The sequence below is a fragment of the Dermochelys coriacea genome, chromosome 8 (assembly GCF_009764565.3).
Source record: "Dermochelys coriacea isolate rDerCor1 chromosome 8, rDerCor1.pri.v4, whole genome shotgun sequence".
Lineage (NCBI taxonomy): Eukaryota > Metazoa > Chordata > Testudines > Dermochelyidae > Dermochelys > Dermochelys coriacea.
This window is the reverse complement of record NC_050075.1, coordinates 50,863,085-50,882,618: the sequence shown is the minus strand read 5'-3', so window position 1 is coordinate 50,882,618 and position 19,534 is coordinate 50,863,085. Positions and strand designations below refer to the sequence as shown.

Here is a 19,534-nt window from a genome sequence, read left to right as displayed (position 1 = left end):
TCCAGTGCCTCTTGGATGCACACACGGCCTCTGCAATGCATGATCCACAAATATGCGCAAAAACAAACATGCATGCTGTCATCTTTTTATTGGGACAACTTCTATTGGTGAAAGACAAGCTTTTAGGCTACACAGAGGTACCTTCAGGTCTGGGAAAGGTACGTAGAGTGTTACAGTTAAATACAAGATCAGATAGTTTAACGTAAGTAATTAACACATTTTAAGGGACCATTCAAGCTGAAGTGGCCTATTAACACCACTTGCAGTCCTAAGACAAAAAGAGGGGTTAGTGGGTTACAGATTGTTGTAATAAGCCATAAATGCAGTGTCCTTATTAAGACCATGATTTTTAGTGTCTAACAAAGTTATGAGTTTAAGCTCCCAGGCTTGTCTTTTGAAAGTATTGTGCAGGTTTCCTTTGAGGTTGAGGACTGATAGGTCAAACACAGAATGATCACTTTGTGAAAAGTGTTCACTCCCAGGTGATAGGGTGCTTTTGTCTAGCATTTTCCTGTGTGAGTTCATTTAAGAACGTAGTGATTGTCTGGTTTACCTCATGTAGTTGCAATGGGAGCTTTAGTGTATTGGATGAGGTACACATCGTGTTGAGAGGCATGTGTAGGACCCATGGATCTTGAAAGTTGTGTTATGGGGGTGGGGGAGGGATCATTGTAGCAGTGGAGATATTTCTGCAGGTTTTGCATCTGTTGTTCTGGCAGGATCTGGTGCCACTTTGGGTTGGTGCATCCTGATGAGGCTGCCTACAAGGGGGACTCATGTGAAATGACGAATTTGAAGATCTCAGTCAAGTTCCTAATGGACGTATTCCCACACAGTGAAAACCACTGCTGTGATTGACATGAACTGTGGTAGCTTTCATGATGTGGGACACAGTCCATTAGGAACTCCAACTGAGACAATTCCTCATTTTACATACTGCAGGCCACCCTGTAGGACCAATCGGCATTGTTGGGGAATTGAGATTCAGAAGAGGGTTTGAATTCTTCATTGGGCTGGGTGAAAGTGCCCATTTCGTAATGATCTATGAGGTGGAGAGGGGGCAGAGGAAGAAGATCCGTGTTCCAGGGTGAGTTTCCTGCTGCTGATTAGTATTTGAGTTCCTGTGGAAACCCACTTGAAAAGCAGATCTGTGTTTCAACAAGACTGGGACTCAGCACTGGGAATCAGGACTGTATAGATACCGACTTTCCCTCTTTCCCGTGGGTGCTCGACACCCCTGCCCCACCACCATTCCAACCTCTTGCCCAAAGTCCCTGTCCAACTCCATCCCCTCCCTGCCCCTATTCCAACTCCTTCCCCAAATCCTGGCCCCAGCCCTGCCTCCTCCCTTGAGCATGCCACGTTCCCGCTCCTCCCCCTCCCGCCTGGAGCATGCTAACGTTGCCAAACAGCTGTTTGGGGGCAGCAGGGCGGGAAGCACTGGGAGGTAGGTGGAGGAACGGGGACGTGGTGCACTGGGGGGGAGGAGGTGGGGCAGAGGGTAAGGGGAGCTTGGCTGCCGATGGATGCAGAGCACCCACTAATTTTTTCCCAGTGGTGCGCTAGCCCTGGAGCACCTACGGAGTTGGCGCCTGTGAGTCAGGGCACCAGAAACATGGAGAATGCTGCGAACTGATTTGGTTTTTCAATTCTTGTTCAACAACAGACCCACCTGTTTCTCCCAGGGACCTGGGATGATAATTGGCCTTCTAGGACACATGAACACCTGCTAATGAAACAAGGGAGTGCTGACCCTGTGCTAACCTAGGAGACCTGCTGCTAGATATGGTAGCTGGCCTGGGTCTTCTCCATCTTGCTGGTATGCTGGAAATGTAATATCTGAAGTCTGTTTTGAGAGGTGAGAGCTGTTTTAGCTTCATCACAGCCTCTGTCGTCTCCCATGTCTTGAATAAGTGGGGCTGGATTCTCAGATGGTGTAATTAAGCGTAGACTGGCCCTTGGTGTGCTTCTTTTCCTAGTAAAGTACAAAAACGTGGCGTGTAAAGAGGCAGTGTGGTCCAGTGAGAAGGACACTTGGCTGGGAATCAGGAGATGTGAGTTTTCTACTGGACTCTCCCATTGATCTGTGGTGTGAGGTCCTCCCTTGGTCCATCTTGTTTGTTTAGATTGTAAGGTTTTTGGGACAGGGCCTGTCTCTCACTAGGTGTTTATACAGGGCCTAGCACCATGGGGCCCCAGTCTCATTTGTGGCCTCTAGGTGTTACTGGAAAACCAAACATGAATAATATGAATGAGGTCAGTTTCTTTGATTGGAGCTCTTATTTGTAACAATCATCTCTCCAGGCTCTCAGCTCTGTCCGTTTCTGGAATGGGATTTGGGTCTGGGCAATGTGAGGAGGGTTGGGAATATCCTCTCCATGATAGGTGACTGTTGGCTGCAGAGGGATCTTTGGGGCAGTTTGGTTGTATTCGTGGGCTAAAAATGGCATCTGGGGAAGTGGTATCTGGATGCCATTATGGATGAAGTGGTGTTCCATAATCCAAACAGCATTGAGTAACTCCCCATTCCAAGGTTAAATTGCCACTTGCAAAGCCAGTGCCCAGGATCTGATGCCTTGGGCCCTGCTCGAGTTCTCAGGAGATTGGTGGCATATACTCCACCTTTGATGTGGAGGCCTCCCACGCTGGGCAGGGGTTGCCGTGGCAGCTAAAGCAGTAGAAAATGAGGATCTGTTCCAGCCTTGCCTGCCTGAGCTGTGAGGTTGTCTGTTTTGTGGATTGCATTCTGTAGTCCCCTCCCATCCTGTCCTGTGGCTGCTTTGTTGTCTGAGTCCATTTTGCCTGATTACTGTTTGTGCTGGTGCCGATTTGTTCACCTGCTTGTTTGGGTTTGTTCTTGTGAAATGCAGGGGAGTAGGCAGCTAATTCTCGTTATCCTCTGTGGCGGTTATGTCTCGGGTCCCTTGGAGCTAAGCTGATCAGGGCACTGGGACTTCTCGCTGTCAGCGCTCTCAGTCACACTTGCACTGAGACTGACTTTCACCCCAAGGACAGCACCAGGTCTGGGCACAACTTTAGTCCCTCTCCAGATCTCAAAATAGGGTTGAAATGGGGCTTGTTGGTGTGTAGACCTCTGCACTGGAGTGAATTTTAGCCTCTGTGAATAGGCACATGGCACCGACTAGCCTCCAAGTCCTGCCCCGGAGAAGCCATCTCAGGTTTTACAGGAAGTCCTGGGCTTTCTGTAAAACCTGAGATGGCTTCTCCAGGGGCAGCTGCTACTTTTTCCAAAGGCCTAGTTGGGATGCTGCAGGAGATATCTCCTTTTCCTCTCCTCCCTCGTAGCTCCCCATTGGAATGGCATTCCTTCCCCCCCACGTATTACAGCAGCTGGGGCTATTCTCTCCACCCTTCCTCTCTGCACACAGAGAGTCTGCGTTGACGTTGGACGGGAGAGATTGAGCCACCAGGAAGCACTTGCTGCAGTGGCTTGGGGAGGACAGCTCCTGCTCCCTGCAATTGCCTGGCAAGCAGCTGGCTTGGTAGGCTGTCATTTTGCAAACCCATTGGCCCTGCTCCTCGCTGCTAATCGGCCTGACAGGACACGAAGGCATTTACACTCTCCGGGTCTCCTTTCAGGCTGCATAGTGCTCCGCTTTTCTGGGAGGCGGCGAGATGTGACACACGTCGCCTCACATCTGCGTCCCTCTTCCACTCTACCTCCCCTGTCACCTCCTTTAACTCTGAACGCTCTGTCAACGGCCGGGGGGGAGGTGGCGCTTCCCCATCCCAGCCTTCTCTCACTCCTGATCCAGGAATTTTAATTTTAAAGTGGCCCAGTGAAGTGCTGAGCTTGGGCAGCTGAGGGCAGCCTCCCCTGTGGAGCAGCGGGGCCCCGTTCACTCTGGCAGCCTCCCCCTCTCTCTGCGAACTGTTCCCTCATGGTGCCACAGCTCCCCCTTTCACCTGCTGCTGCTGTTCTCCCTGCAGTCCTGGCCCTGCTGCTGTCTGCACAGGAAGAAGCAAGGGGGCTGAAACACTGTCCCCTGGCACCTTTGAATATGTCAGAATTGGGGTAGCCCCTAAAATAGTAAGGGGCCCTATCCATCCCTCCCCTCAAGTCCCCTTGAGGTTAGAGCACTGATCGGGTGGGTGTAGACACGCAGCCGGGGGGAAACCACCATGAGACAGCATTGCTCAGCATGATGACAGGTTTCAGAGTAGCAGCCGTGTTAGTCTGTATTCGCAAAAAGAAAAGGAGCCACAAGTACTCCTTTTCTTTTTGCGAATACAGACCAACACGGCTGCTACTCTGAAACCTGTCATTATGCAAGGCACTGAATTTAGCTGTATAGAGTGGACTAAGGTGCCACAAGTACTCCTTTTCTCAGCATGATGCAGTGCCATTTCCCCTTCGCCAGGGCCCTGCACCTTGCAGCGTCCCAACACTGGTGCCAGCTGAGCGCGTGGTGGGCATGAGGGCATGTCTGCCTGTTGAGCTGGGGTATAACTTCCGGCGTGAGGAGTCATCCCCGTGCTAGCTCTGAGTGAGTGCACTAGAAACAGAGTGTAGCCGCGGTGACATGAGCAGTGAAAGGGGCTGGCCGGCATGAGTATGGTCCTGTCTGAAATGCTAGGTACGTGCCCTGGGCGTCTAGCCCTTCCCTCCGCTCATGCCATGGCAGCTGCGGTCTTTTCCTAGCATGCTGGCGTGATCGGTGCTAGCACCGCGTTGTCTGCTCGAACCTGCTGGGAATTGCACCTCCCAGCTCGGTGTGTAGACCTACCCTAAGATGTTGCCATTCTGACCCGGGAGTGATTTACACTGACTTTGCAAGGTGCAAATTACTGTGCAAAGTGCAGGACAATGAAGACTCCAGCCCTGAGCATGTCATGAGGCCTCTTTCAAGACCAGTGCTCCTAGAGGACTCTCTGTATTTCTTTCTGCAGGACCGGGAGCACCGCACTGTCCCAGAAAGCTGTGCTACCAGCTCAGCGGTTTGTTTTCCTCCGCATAGCAATACACAGGCACAGTACTGCAGTTGGAGCAATCACCTTAAAACTAAACTCCACAGGCCAAATTGAGCCCTGGTGCAAGTTGGTGCATTTCTTTTGACTTCGCTGGAGTTGAAACTGCTCACTCCATGGTTGAGTTTGGCCCCAGATGTTTTGTATGGCATGCAAAGATTGACCACGGGTAGAAAAGTACAACGGATAGTGCTAAAGCCACAGATGTGATGGGAATTACATTGGAAACTCTCTCTCTTTTTAACTCATCCTGGGTCTGTGAAAAGATGACCAGATGCTCCTGTAGATTTGTTCATTCGCTGAGTCCGATGGAGTTACGTTCACATACACCGTATCTGAATTTGACCTCATGCGTACATGCATCCTGCACATTACTGGGACCTAGGGGTATGTCTACACTGCAGTGTAAGCCCAGGGTTAGTAGAACTCCATTTAGCAGACCTTGGGTTTGTTAACCTAGGACTTGAGCATCTATACTCATTTGTAACCCCAGGCTAGGAATTGTTGAACTCTGGGTCCCAATATGGGGTTCCAGCATCCACACTGCATTAAGCCACCCATAATCCAGGCTTCCTAGCTCCCTCCCAAAATGTGGCCACTCTAGCTCTTTGTTCATGGTGCAGTTTGGGAAAACTTGACTGTCCATGGAACTTGAATGTCCAGAGGACAAAGAAAGTTGGCTTGTGAGATACTTCTGGTGGGCTCCCAGAGCATGAGTTTAGTGGGGATGTCTATACTGCAAAGCAATAGGGCTTGAACCCTGGGTCCTGGCTTGACTCAGGCTCGGACCCACCACCCCACGAGGTCCTGTGACCCTTGGTCTGAGCCCTGGGTTAATGAGATTTGTGTGTAGACAGAAGGGGGCTAGGTTTGAGCCTGAGTTCGAACCCTATGCTTACACTGCAGTGTAGACATAGCCTAAGGGTTTGTAGACGGCACTTGAACTTGGTGCTGCCAAAAAGACAGCCATCTTCTGCATGGAGCAGCATCTGGATGAAGCTGGTCTGAGTGGAAAGTCACTCCTTTTAATTACTGTTTAATTATTTGTATCGTGCCTACATGCCCCAACCAAGCTTCTGTCCACATTGTTCCAGGTACTGTATAAACTGTCTAACCCAAAGAGTTTTTACAGCTTACAAAGTGTGGCATGTGGGCCTAACTCTGCTTCTGTTGCCTTCGAAAGGGCATGCTGAGTGCTTTTGAAAACCCCATATTAAGTGACTTGCCCAAGGTCCCAAAGGGAGGGAGTCTGTGACATGTATCCATGCATCCGATGAAGTGAGCTGTAGCTCACGAAAGCTTATGCTCTAATAAATTTGTTAGTCTCTAAGGTGCCACACGTACTCCTTTTCTTTTTGCGAATACAGACTAACACGGCTGCTACTCTGAAACCTGTGACATGTATGAAATTGACCCCAGCTCTCTGTTGGCCTAGTGCCTTTCCAGCAAGACCATGGCATCGCTTTTATGCTAACTTTGTTGTACTTGCAAAAAGCTGTAGTTACATGATAGCAAAATAATGGAACAAATATTAAGAAGAAATCTTTATGTAACTAGAAACTAACAAGGCTGAATTATGCCCAAGTAACTTGATTGTTTTGTGTTTTGTGTTTTTGATGGATTGAATTACTAAATGAGCACGACTAATGGAATTTTGGACTATAGAAAAGCTCCTGAAATAATGGCTCTCAAAATTTTATTAGAGAAATTAATTGAACTTGGCTTTGATCTGGGCACTGTCACGTGGACTGAAAACCGGCTTAGTGACTCTACATAAAGGCATCGCTACCGGAGGGGATAGCATAGCGGCCTACACATCAGGTTGGAAATAGTTAGATCAAACCTTGGCAGATCACACGGTCAGTCACTTGCCAGAAGATATATCTGACTTGGTTATTACAATTAATTACTTGAATTACCATCACACCTAGGAGCAGGACCCTGATATGTGTGATGCACTCTATATGATTTTATGAAAGTATGCTGATGAGTGTGAATATAATGTAACTAAAATATGCTTCATGCAAAAGGTCTCTTGTAAGGTATCATTATAAAGCTTATCTACTGATGTGGTCATCCTGTTTGTATAAATATATCACTCTTGTATCTGAAACTAGAAATATGAAACATAACTCTTAGGCCCTATTGTAATTAGGCAAAGTGTGGGCCATTAATGGTGGTTTGGAATCTTGATGGCTCCCATCAATTAGGACAATTGACTGTGGATAGCTCTGTTTGCAGGCAGGCCTTCCTGTGAGTCAGGCTGGCAGGAATGAAGGCTTGGGTCTCGCAGGACATGTGATCATGTCACCTGAACTGGAATCCATCTTTAACCTGGTGTTTTTCCATTGAGAAGGAGGGGTGGGAACCCAGAGGGACAAAAGGATTCCCACCTTATGCAAAAGATATATAAGTGGGTGGAACAGACCAAAGAGAGGCCATCATGAGGAATCCCCTAGCTACCACCTGAGCTGGAACAAGGGCTGTACCAGGGGAAAGGATTGTGCCCAGACTAGGAAGGTGTCCAGTCTGTGAAAGAAACTTTTATTGAAACATCTCTAAGGGTGAGATTACATCTGTATTCAGTTTTTATTACTGTACTAGACTTGGACTTGTGTGTGTGATTTTTATTTTGCTTGGTAATTCACTTTGTTCTGTCTATTAATACTTGGAAACACTTAAATCCTACTTTTGGTATTTAATAAAATCACTTATTAATTAACTCAGAGTATGCATTAATACCGTGGGGGGTGAGGGGGGGCAGCTGTGCATACCTCTCTATCAGTGTTATAGAAGGCGAACAATTTATGAGTTTACCCTGTATAAGCTTTATACAGGGTAAAACGGATTTATTTAGGGTTGGGCATCCGAGTGTTAAAGACAGGAACACTTCTGTAAGCTGCTTTCAGTTAAGTCTACAGCTATTAGGGGGCGTAGTTCAGACTTGGGTCTGGGTTTGAAGCAGGCTAGCAGGTCTGGCTCAAACCAGGCAAGGCACTGAAGTCCTAAGCTGACAGGGCAGGAAAGCAGGAGCAGAAGTAGTCTTGGCACATCAGGTGGCAGTCCCAAGGGGGTTTCTGTGATCCAACCTGTCACAGTATGGTGGATGCTGTCCCTGACCCAAAGAGCTGACACTCTTGGTGTAAAACGAGACAACAGATGAATATAAACAGACAGACGTGGGAGTTCAAGGAAACAATGAGACAGTATTGGTTTGGGTTATTGGCAGTGGGCTTAGCATGCTAGTTGCCTAACTCAGGTCAAGTTCTCAAACCTTGGGCAAGTTTTAGGGTAGGGGAAATAGTTGAAATTTGTGGAAGCTCTGGGCAAATGGAGTGAATCTCAGTGGCAATGAGGCCCTGGCTACGTTACAACTCTAATGCTTGGGGGACCCTGTTAAAAGCTGTCGGTCTAAATTTTCACAGGTGCTGAGTGATTTTTAGTGTCTCCCTTTGGGAGTCCCCAGCTCGTGACACCTCAAAGGCCAAAAGTGGCTAGTGGCTTTGGAATGGTTACAGGTAGCTCCCGTCTACACTACAGCTTGGATCTTGGACCGCACAAGCGTTTGACCTGGCTGTGAGACATGCATGGTTAAGTCTCATCTGCTGTACGCCACTGATAGCTGTGCTGGAACTAGTACAGTCATATTTGGGTCCCCTGATTCCAGAGTAGGCGGGGCCTGAGTGACAGGCAGAATTTCAGACTTCATATCCAGCCGAGATGAAGTGGGGCAATTTGAGCCCTCTCTCTGTTTCAAGCTGTTTGTGTACAGACTTAGGGAACCAGATTCTCAGCTGGTGTAAATTGGCACAGCTACATTTACAGCAGCTGAGGATCTGGCCAGTGCTTTCTTCAGAACACAAGGACTCAACGCTTCTGTTTTGTTTTAAATAACCCAGACTCCCGCCTGAGACGGCACTCAGCAGGGGAAATTTCCCATTCAGCAATGGGAAGTGAGTGGGTGTGTTTCTCGAGCCCCAGGTTTGGATCCTGATTGGGTCAGCTCATCTCTATCCTTCCGAGGTAGATTAATAAACTTCCTTGATGTTTACTGTTGCTAACTTCGTGCCCTCCAGTGCAATCAAAGTGCTGCTGTCCAAATCATCAGTGCTGGTTCCACATTGCATCTGATGTGAAAGGCAGACTTCTTGCTCTTGCTTTCAAGGCCCTTCATCATGCAGTCCTTGCCTAATTTCTGACCCCTCACGCTTTCTGCTCCACCAATCACACCAGCCTTCGTATGGGTTTTGTCTCTTCTGCCAGTTGTCTTTGCAGCCCTCTCTGGGTAGAGGCAGAGCAAAGCCAAATGGAAGGGGAGGAAAAATGCCAGGATGGATGGTACGGTGGAGTGTCCCAGAGGAAGAGGTGGAGTTTCCTGTCACATGCATAGTTTCAAAGACAACAAGATAAAGCTCTGAAGAATGTGCTGGAGGGAGCAGTCTTAGCCTTAGGGGGGATGGCAGGATTAGCTAATAGGTCTTTTCTGGGTCTAACTGATAGGAATCTGAAATATTTCATAGATTTTTAAGGCCAAAAGGGAGCAGTGTGTTCTTCTGGTCTGAGCTCCTGCATAACACATGCCATAGAATCTCACCTAGTGAGTCCAACCCTATGATGGGTGTTTGCAAATCTAATATGCAAGAGTAATACTGTGTTTTCTGCTTCCATCCCGTGTTTCATACTCCAAGCGCTTTCCAGACATTAGCTAATCTTCACAGCAGCCGTGTGAGGCAGGGGTTCATTTTCATGCCCATTTTACAGCTAGAGATGCTCTGGCACAAAAGGGTTCAGGGATGAACTGGTGTCAGAACCAGAATTCAAATGGAACGATGCCTGTTTTCCAGACCTGTGCTCGGACCATCTTTCTAACCATCCAGGCCTAAATTTTGGGCACAGGCTCTGGCTGCCATTTGTAGGAGAAATTGTTGGCTGTTTGAGCTAGTAATTTTGTGCCTGCAAAATAAATTTGGTGGGACTCTGAGTACTTTTGCTTCTTACAATAAACCCCAATATGTGGCCTCAAATTCAGGGTGGGTGCAAAATTATGGACACAAATTGCTCCTGCAGAAAGAAAGCCACTCTTTAGAAAATCTGAACCCTCGATGTTTAGAGATCTCTGCAATATTAGAAATGACTTAAGGTCAGAGGCTCAATGTCAGAGCTCAGTGTTGCTGCTTCTATTGGTTTAAAGTGGGTTGGGAGATTGCCAAGGCTGCTAGGCCTAAAATTGGATGTGCCAGCTTTGTGTTTGGTATGTGGGTGTATAGACAGTCCTTGTAGATCCTTCTGCTCTGCCTGTCTGCTCCCATTTTCTCTGAGCAGGTAGAATAGTGAAACACGCAAGTAACCTGCTAACTGCAGTGCTGGGAGATGGAGAGTGCTTGAGGCATTTCAGTCTCTGGAGCTGCTCATGGGAATATAGTGGAGGGATTTTGCAGAACTTGTTTTGACACCTGTTTGTGCTTAAATCACCTCCAAGGGCTAATCCATCCCTTTTGTCTCGGGCAGGAGGAGACACCTCCATCAGTGGAGATTAAGTACAAGGGTGGGAGGTAGGAATGCAGGACAGAGTTATCGACCCAGCAAGACGATGGGAAAACTCCCACTGACATCAATGGGCTTGGATCTCTGTGGCATTGGTGTTGCTAGGCTGCCCAGCCCTGCTGTATCAGTGACAACACAAACGATAGACCAGAACACATGGTCCGCAGTAAGAACACCATGGAACAGCTGGCTTGATGGTTCTGGGGCAGCTGTGCTGAGTGTCTTCCCGGAGTCCTGATCCATGCACATGTCCCTCCCTAGCCACTTTCCTGTGCCTGCTGTCCCCTGCCGTGGCCAAGGAGGGGAAGGGGAAGAAAGCGTTGTTGCCTCACTTGGCAAACTGGTCTTTCCCCAGCGAGAGGGGAGTGGTGTACTGTTCTTCACTCTTAGCTCCACCTAACCCTAGGCACAGCTAGTGGAGTGCCAGGGCAAGCACTTGGAGGGCTGCAAACCTCATGGCCTTGCATTAAATTCAGAGGATCTGTGTGGGTCACCCAGGCCTCCCATGCTATAAGACTAAACCCTTCCCAGTGGTGCATGAATGCCTCTGAGAGCACCCTATCTCCCCTCCTCCGCTGCCTTTAGTCATTTCCAAAAACTAAACCTATCTTGCCATTCAACTCAGGGAAAGGTCCATACATTAAACTTGATTCCTTCTCCAGTAACATGTTCCCCTAGTAACCAGCTTCCAGATTGCCAGGCAGTGACAGCAGGGCTCAGGAGATGGGACTGCTGACCCAGAAAGTGGAAGGGGATCACATTTCATGTTATGATGTCTCCAAACAGAAACATAAAAAAACAAACCATCGACAGTGTTTGCATGCGGCTGTCGGGGCTGCAGCTACGGAGGGCTCACAGTTTTCTTTTGTGTGGGGCACGTCTTAATAGAGAAATTGTTTTGTGGACACAGATTGTCATCCTGGATCAGACCCATGGGTGCTTCAGACCTGTGGTCCACCTAGAACAGTGTCCTGTCAGTGGCCAGCACCTTTGGTGTTTCAGAGAAAGGACCCTGCAATAGGTAATGTGCCCTAAGGGAAGTTTCCTTCTAACTCCCAGTAGATAGAGGTTGGCTTATGCCCATGGAGCATTGGCATCTCCCCTGCCACTGCGAAGCATACAGGAGTGTTGTCTGTAAGATACAGGAGGCAATTGCTCCACTCTGCTCGACTCTGGTGAGGCCTCAGCTGGAGTATTGTGTCCAGTTCTGGCTGCTGTAGTTTAAGAAAGATGTAGACGAACTGGAGGGAGTTTAGAGAAGAGCACAAAAAATAAGAAGCTAAGAAAACAGGATCTATGAGGAATGGTTGAAAGAATTGGGCACGTTTAGTCTAGAGAAGAGAAGGCTGAGGAGGGATGTAATTCTGCCAGTCATCGTAAAGAGGATGGTGATTGATTGTTGTCCATGTCAATCAAGGGTAGGACAAGAAGTAATTGGCTTAGTTTGCAACAAAGGAGATTTAGGTTGAATATTAGGAATAACTTTGTAATTTTAATGATAGTTAAGTACTGGAACAGGTTACCTAGGGAGATTGTGGGATCCCCATCCTTGGAGGTTTTTAGACAAACACCTGCTAGGGATGGTCTAGGTATACTAGGTCCTGCCTCATTGCTGGAGGATGGACTAGATGACCTCTTGAGGTCCTATCCAGCCATGCATTTCTGTGATTCTGTACCACTGGATAACCACAGCAATTGCTTGCATGGACAAGTAACATTAGGGAGGTATTTCATGTATAATTAGTTTCTTTCAATGCATGTTTAGCAGCTGAAGATAGCTGGCTGGTCACATGATGCTGGCTCCTCTATCTGCAGATCACTAGCAAGTGCTTTGCTGCCATTGGTGGTCCATGGATCACAGTTTGGAGACCACTGCTTTAGCAGCTCCTCTACATATCTGCATGCACAAAGGAATCTCTGGTCTTAAGCAGAATTAGCTGCCCTGAGCCACACTGAGGGGCAGAGCCACCTTGGTCCAGCCTGTTGCTTGATGCTGGCTGTGCTTGGCTACTTCAGATTCATGATGCTGTGTGAGCTTGTCTCTCTCCCGTCCTCTGTCATAGCCTCTCTGCAATGCCCAGTTAGGATCCCCTTTGTGTTCCACAATGAGCCCCAAATCTTAAAATATACTGAACAACCTGTTAACAATCCTGTTAACCTCAGTGGGAATGGTAGGTGCTCAGCACCATGGCAGATCTGACCCAGTGACTTTGAAAGAACTGAACTAAGGTTCATCCCAGGTGTTCCGTGTAGCCCAGTGCATTCTGGAATGGGGTGGCACTTTGGGCATGCTGACTCGCAGGCTTGCTTTGATCAAGCTGCTAGTTCTTTCCCTTCCTAGTGCGTTTTCGTGTATGTATTCCATCCGTATGCTAAACAATGCTTAGTACCAAGGTTATAGCTGTCATGCTTTGTCATACCTAGTGGCATCTCTCCACAGTTTCTTCTCAAGATTCCTCACACTGACCCACCTGTTTGGCAGAAGACAGTCTGTCTTCTTCACTCTACTTACTTGTACCATTTGCATGAAAACAGGTTCCTGATTGGCCTGGGTTTAGAAGAATCCATCTGCTGCTTCTGCCTGAAGTCTGACCTTCTCTGTGACAGTTGGAGAGGAGCATCATGGCACAAGTGTGACTTTAGTGTGGGGAAGCGGGCACTGCTGTTGCCTCTGTGTTTGTCCCATGGGTAAACACGTGCAAGGGCTGGTGGGACTGAGTGACCCAGTGAACCGATGCTGAATGATGGAACTTCTCCACCAGAGATTTCTGGTTCAAATCCAGTCTATGTCAAGAGAGACTATTCTCTGAGATCTGTTGGAGGGGCTTAGTCCAGTTGCTGTTGGATAGGTTTGCAAGACACCCACGGCTGAATTGGTATTAGTTGTTTCAGTCTCCAGAGTTGTCTGTCTAGAACCAAATGGAAAACTTAAACTTTTTTTAAAAAAACAAAACAAAACAACCCAAACCTCATTTCATGGCAACCAAAGGAAATGGGGGGTCAGTGACTTTTATGCCTTCTCTGCACCCTGATTCCAACCAGTGGTGTGTCTAGTGTAGATACACCGATAGCTGTAGTCAGGCCAAATCTCTAGCCAAAACAGCTCCTTCAGAACAAGGGCTCTCTGTTCTGACATCGATTCCCTTAGCCACGCCGCCAGAGTTTTCAGAAGGGATCAGCGTCTGCAACTGAGGCCAGATTTTCACATGTGCTGAGCCTGCAACAGCTTGCAATTGTGCTCAATTGGAAGGGGGTTGAGTGAGGAGTCTCCTTGGGGTTTTTGGCTTTAATAGGAGCTGCTGACTTATGGAACCCTTGAAAATCTGATCCAAGGCTGGTCTTTCTGGTTCCCTAAATGGTATGACTGGTGTGCAGAAGGCCAGAGGCCATGGTGATGGGTAACCTTATCAAAACCTTGGAGGGAGAGGGGGACTTTCATGAAATTTCTCCAGAATGTTCAGTAACTTTTGGTTTTGGGTGACATCTTGCTCTTGCATCTTGCTGTTTTTGTGAAATGACTGGTTTTGCATTAAAATAGGCAAAATGATTTACACCCTCATGTCCCCTTCATCCATCTGAATGAAATTTCACATTGTGAGATTCAAAATGTGTAAACTGGAGTTTTCATTTAAAAAGGGACCTATTTTCACTCGTATGATTTGCTTAGCATAAACTCCAATCACAGCAGTTTCAGGTTTTTCAGCAAACAATCTTTTTTGGTAATTCACATTGACTAGTGTGACAGGGTCAGGCCAGATGGCTACAGGAGTGTGATAGAAGGCAGATATATTAGCCCCAGTTTAAGTAGGTCTCTTTCCCTGGGTAAGGTAACAGGGAAGGTTCCAGAACAATCAGGAACTTTCTGGAAACAATTAAGGCAGACAGACTGATTAGAACACCTGCAGACAATCAAGAAGCTGCTAGAATCAATTAGGGCAGGCTAATCAGGGCATCTGGTTTTTAAAAAGGAGCTCTCTTCAGTTTGTGGTGTGTGCGAGGAGCTGGGAGCAAGAGGCACAAGAAACTGAGAGTGAGAAGGTGTACTACTGGAAGACTGAGAAGTACAAGCATTATCAGACATCAGGAGGAAGGTCCTGTGGTGAGAATAAAGAAGGTGTTGGGAGGAGGCCATGGGAAAGTAGCCCAGGGAGTTGTAGCTGTCATGCAGCTGTTACAGGAGCCACTGTAGACAGCTGCAATCCACAGGGCCCTGGGCTGGAACCCAGAGTAGAGGGCAGGCCCGGGTTCCCCCATCCCCCAACTCCCTACTTGATACTGGAGGAGTTGAACTGGACTGTGAGTTCCACCAGAGGGGAAGGTCTCTGACCTATTCCCCAATCCACTAAGTGGATCAGCAGAGACTGCGGGGATTGTTCTTCTTCCTTAGCCTCATCACTGGCCAGCATGGGGAAATCTGCGTGAACGGCAGATTTGAGCCACGAAAGTGGCCAAACTGCGGGCTGCCGTGAACCTCTGAGATGAGCAAATCTGCCAATAAGCACAGGACCCACCAAGGCAGAGGAGGAACTTTGTCACACTAGTAAAAACTTTGAATGCTGAGGATTTAGAGGTTGGTTGAACAGTCAATTTCTGGATGTCCAAACCACAGTTTAACACATACAGACGGTGTGAAAATACCCCCAAATGTGTGCCCTTTATTGTGTTGTCTTATCTGTAATCAGTTCATTTTCCCATTTAGCTTTCCTGTTAACGGAGGATTTTCAGAGGTCAGGGAGTGAATGCTCAGGTTCTCTTGCCTGGTTTCTAGCAACAGTGATTCTGTTCTGGTAGCATTTGACCCTTATGCTTCAGACTCTGTTAGATTTAAACTCACACTCTCTTATTGATTAACTTACACATCACCTCTGAATTTGTCCCACTGAATCTTACGGGAGTCCAGCATCGTGTTACTTGCAGATCTAGGAGCTAGAAGGGAGGTGGATAGCAAAGGTAACAAATTCCAAGAGGATGTAAGAAAAGTAGGTCAGCCCTTCTTTAACGTCTAGCTTCTTAATACCAGGCCCCCTGTTCTTCTTCTCACAAGGGTTCAGGTAGGTTGCAAGGTTACACCACTGTTTGCATCACCTCCGTACTTGTCCCTTTGCCTCTTGAAATGCAGAAAGCTAATGTCAGGTAACTGACAGCTAGGGCATCAGGGGTAGGGATCCTGCCCCAGCTATCTGCTGCGGGGCTTCAGCCTGACCACACTAGAGTCAGTTTCAGTTTGGAGCCAGGCACCTCCCAGGGATGGAAGTGAAAGAGAAGGAACAGCAGGCTGGAGAGGTAGAGAGAGTGCAGGGTGGGAGGAGTGATGGGTAGAAGAAAAAGGAGAGAGAGAAAAATGAGGTGGAAGGTAAGGAATGACAAATGCAGGCTTTTAAAAGGGAGAAGGAAGGTACGACAGGGAATGGTAGAGCTGTATGAGGGATGTGTAAATAAGAGGCACTTTGCTGTCTTATGGTTGGTAGGGCCAGGCTGGATTAGGGGTTTCTCATTCCATGGTTAAAAGGCCCCAGGCCATTAGGAGAAAGGGAAGGAATCCTGGGAGATCTTTCTGTTTCCATAGAAGAGAGCAGCAGCCCTTAATTCACAGAAATTGAAACTAGCATGGAAAAAGTCCTGTTAAGTTCCCCAGCTCATCCTCTGTGAGGGCAGAATTATTCCCTACTGTAGACTTCCCAGTGCTCTATCTAGTGGAGTTTTAGGGCCCATCCACACTATAAATGCAAAGAGCTTAGGGGATTCGCATACAACAGTTGTTTGCTGATTTGATCACCACACAACACCAATTTGTTGTGGAAGTGGAATCTTGGCTGTGGACTGTATCCAAGCTAGCTTGGGAACCCAACTGTAGGTACAATTGTAATGTGGGGTGAGTCCCAAGCAATGGGACTCCCACCACTCCTCCTGAGGGACTATTCCACAGCCTAATGAATCTCACTGCCAGGCAGCTTCTGCTGCAGGATGATCTACATTTAATTTGATTAGTCCCAGTTCTACCCTCTTGGTACCACCGCTTTGGTGTTTGCTCCCTTCCGTTAATGGTAGGCCTTTGTTCCCTTCAGTTGTGTCAAAACAGTGCTGATTAAATGAGGTAGAATGGGAAAACATTATTTCCCTGGTCACACAGATCAGATCTCCTTTTCTATCTCTTTCAGGCTATGTCTACACTATAGGCCTTACAGTGGCACAGCTGTACTGCTGTAAGATCTCCCGTGTAACTGCTATATGCCAGTGGAAGAGAGCTCAGTTGGGTGTTTTTGGTTTTTTTTTGTTTTTGTTTTTGTTTGTTTGTTTTTTCATGCTCCGATGAACAAAAGTGCTCGTGTAGACATAGCCTCCCAAAGTTGTCTCAAGGTCAGGTTGTCCAAAGCATCCGTCATGTGATCTGCATGTTGGTCTGTGCAAAAGATGTAGTCCTCTAGGAATATCCTCTCCCCCCCCCCCCCACTTTTCCCCTCCCTTGCTTGAAAAACAATTCCTGCCAGCTGAGAGACAAAAGGGAGGTTTCCTTCCAATAGCTGTTGTTTATGTGAATGCTGCATTCTCTCTAGCTCTCTTTGAAGCTACAACAGTCCCCTGTTGTACTCAAATCCACTTCAAGCTGCAGACAATATCCGTCCCTGTGCAGTGCTTTAGCATGAGTTCAAAAGTTGCTGCAGCGCATCAGGCTTTGCAAATGCCTATATGACAAAGCAGCAACGTCCAGAATTTGGCCTTCCAAGTTGGTTTGACCTCGAGCAGAAAAGGTGCCCTTGGCGATAATGCAGCCCAGGAATGAGCAAGGCGCAGTGAAGGGAGGAAGAGGGGAAATGAATGGTAGGGGGCAAAAAGCCAAAGAGAAGGGAAAACCTACAAAGAGAAGCCACTGGGTTGTGATGAACTCCTGTAGACTGGGTCTCAACTCCCTCTGATTCTGCTGAGTTGAGGCAGGTTCAGGATTCCCCAACACTGGACAGTCTAAGGGGATGGCTACACTTGCAGTTGTAGAGCGCTTTGAGTTAAACCCGCCTTCAGAGAGTGCAGTAGGGAAAGCGCTGCGGTCTGTCCACACTGACAGGAACAAGTGCACTGGCGTGGCCACGTTTGCGGCACTTGCAGCAGCATTGGGAGCAGTGCATTATGGGCAGCTATCCCACAGAGCACCTCTTACCATTCTGCTGCTGTGGCTTGTGGGAAGGGGGTGGGAGATGCAGGACATTCTGGGTCCTGTCCCAATACCCCATGATGCATCAGTTCGCATCCCAGCAATCCATGTGCTTCTGACCACGTTTGGCGCCATCTTTCAACAGTTTTTTGTACTGCGCGCTCTGTCTTCCCTTTTGGTCTGCGGGAATGGAGCCTGAACTGCTGAGGAGTATGCTGACGAGTCTCGCCAGCATATCATGTTTGGCAGTCGAGTTATTCCTTCTGATCCAAAGTGACGGTGAGAGCTCTGACTATGGTATCAACTCGAATAACGCATATGGCCACACGAGTTTGCTTGTGGCATTCACAGACATGCTCACCACTGTGGAATGCCAATTTTGGGCTTGGGAAACAAGCACTGAGTGGTGAGATCACATCGTCATGCAAGTCTGGGATGACAAGCAGTGGCTGCGGAACTTTTGGATGAGAAAAGCCACTTTCATGGGATTGTGTGAGGAGCTCGCCCCCACCCTGCAGCGCAAGGACATGAGATTGAGAGCTACCCTGAGGGAGGAAAAGCGGGTGGCTATACCGATTTGGAGTGGGGAAGTCGACCATTGGAATCGTGTTGATGCAAGTTTTCAGGGCCATTAATTGCATCCTGCTCAGAAGAACCATGACTCCAGGTAATGTGCATGACATTGTGGATGGCTTTGCACAAATGGGTTTCCCTAACTGCGGAGGGGCGATAGATGGCACACACATTCCAATTCTGTCACCAGCACACCTAGCCTCCGAGTACGTTAATCGGAAGGGGTACTTCTGTATGGTTTTCTAGGCACTTGTGGATCACCATGGGCATTTCATTGACATGAACGCAGGCTGGCCTGGAAAGGTGCATGACGTGTGCATCTTTCGGAACATTGGCCTATTCAGGAAGCTGCAAGCTGGGACTCTTTTCCTAGACCAGAAGATCACCATAGGGGAAGTCGAAATGCCCATTGTGATCCTTGGAGACCCCGCTTATCCTTTAATGCCATGCTCATGGGAGCCTTGACAGCAGCAAGGAGTGGTTCAACAACAGGCTGAGCTGGTGCAGAATGACTGTGGAGTGTGCTTTTGGCCGTTTAAAGGGCCACTGGCGTTCTCTGTATGGGAAGCTGCACCTGGCCGATGACCGCATCCCCGTGGTTTTATCTGCGTGCTGTACCCTCCATAACATTTGTAAAGGGAAGGGTGAACGATTCACTCAGGCATGGAACTCGGAGATTCAGCATCTGGAGGCTGAATTTGATCAGCCAGAGAGCAGGGCTATTAGAGGGGCTCAGCGTGGGGCTGCAAGGATTAGGGATGCCTTGAGGGATCAATTTTGAGGCTGAAAGCCACCAGTAATGTTTGGCACCCTGCACGGGAGTGAAGTGCAGTGGTTCCAATGTTAGTAGGAATCTGTGTTTGCTATGCTGACTTGCAGTGCCTGTTTCTTTCCTGGGTGAAGGTATCTTTTACTTTATGCAATAATAAAGAATGTTTTCAAAGCCAAAAAATCTATTTATTGAAAAGAAAATTCATTTATTGAAAAGAAATGCAACTGCTTGGGAAATAAAGGGCAAGGGGGCGGTGTGGTGAATGGTTCAATCACAGATTGACATATGTCCTGTTATCATACTCAGTCTTCCTGTCTGGAGTGCTGTGCAATGAGTGCTGCACTTCAGGACGGCATGGTGATGAGGGTTGAGTGCAGTGGTTAAGGGTCGTAGTTTTCAGGGCTGGGTGGTGAAGCTACAGGTGTTGGAGGCAGCTGGTGGCAGTAAGAACCCAGATGTTGGGAAGAGTGGTTTGGAGGTGACATAGGGCACAAGGGAAAGAGTTTTGG

General features: G+C 48.0%; 1 protein-coding gene and 1 long non-coding RNA gene across 6 annotated transcripts in view; one reads left to right on the top strand and one right to left on the bottom strand.

The window, feature by feature from the left end:
* The window catches only part of ASTN1 (astrotactin 1), a 193,926-nt gene that overhangs the window by 21,846 nt on the left and 152,546 nt on the right, over window positions 1-19,534 (top strand). The window lies entirely within an intron of this gene.
* Window positions 5,714-19,534, bottom strand: LOC122455475. Its single transcript, XR_006273696.1, has 3 exons — window positions 19,377-19,534; window positions 14,383-14,391; window positions 5,714-5,725 (listed from the first exon to the last, which is right to left on the bottom strand). It is a non-coding gene; the product is annotated as an uncharacterized LOC122455475 (long non-coding RNA).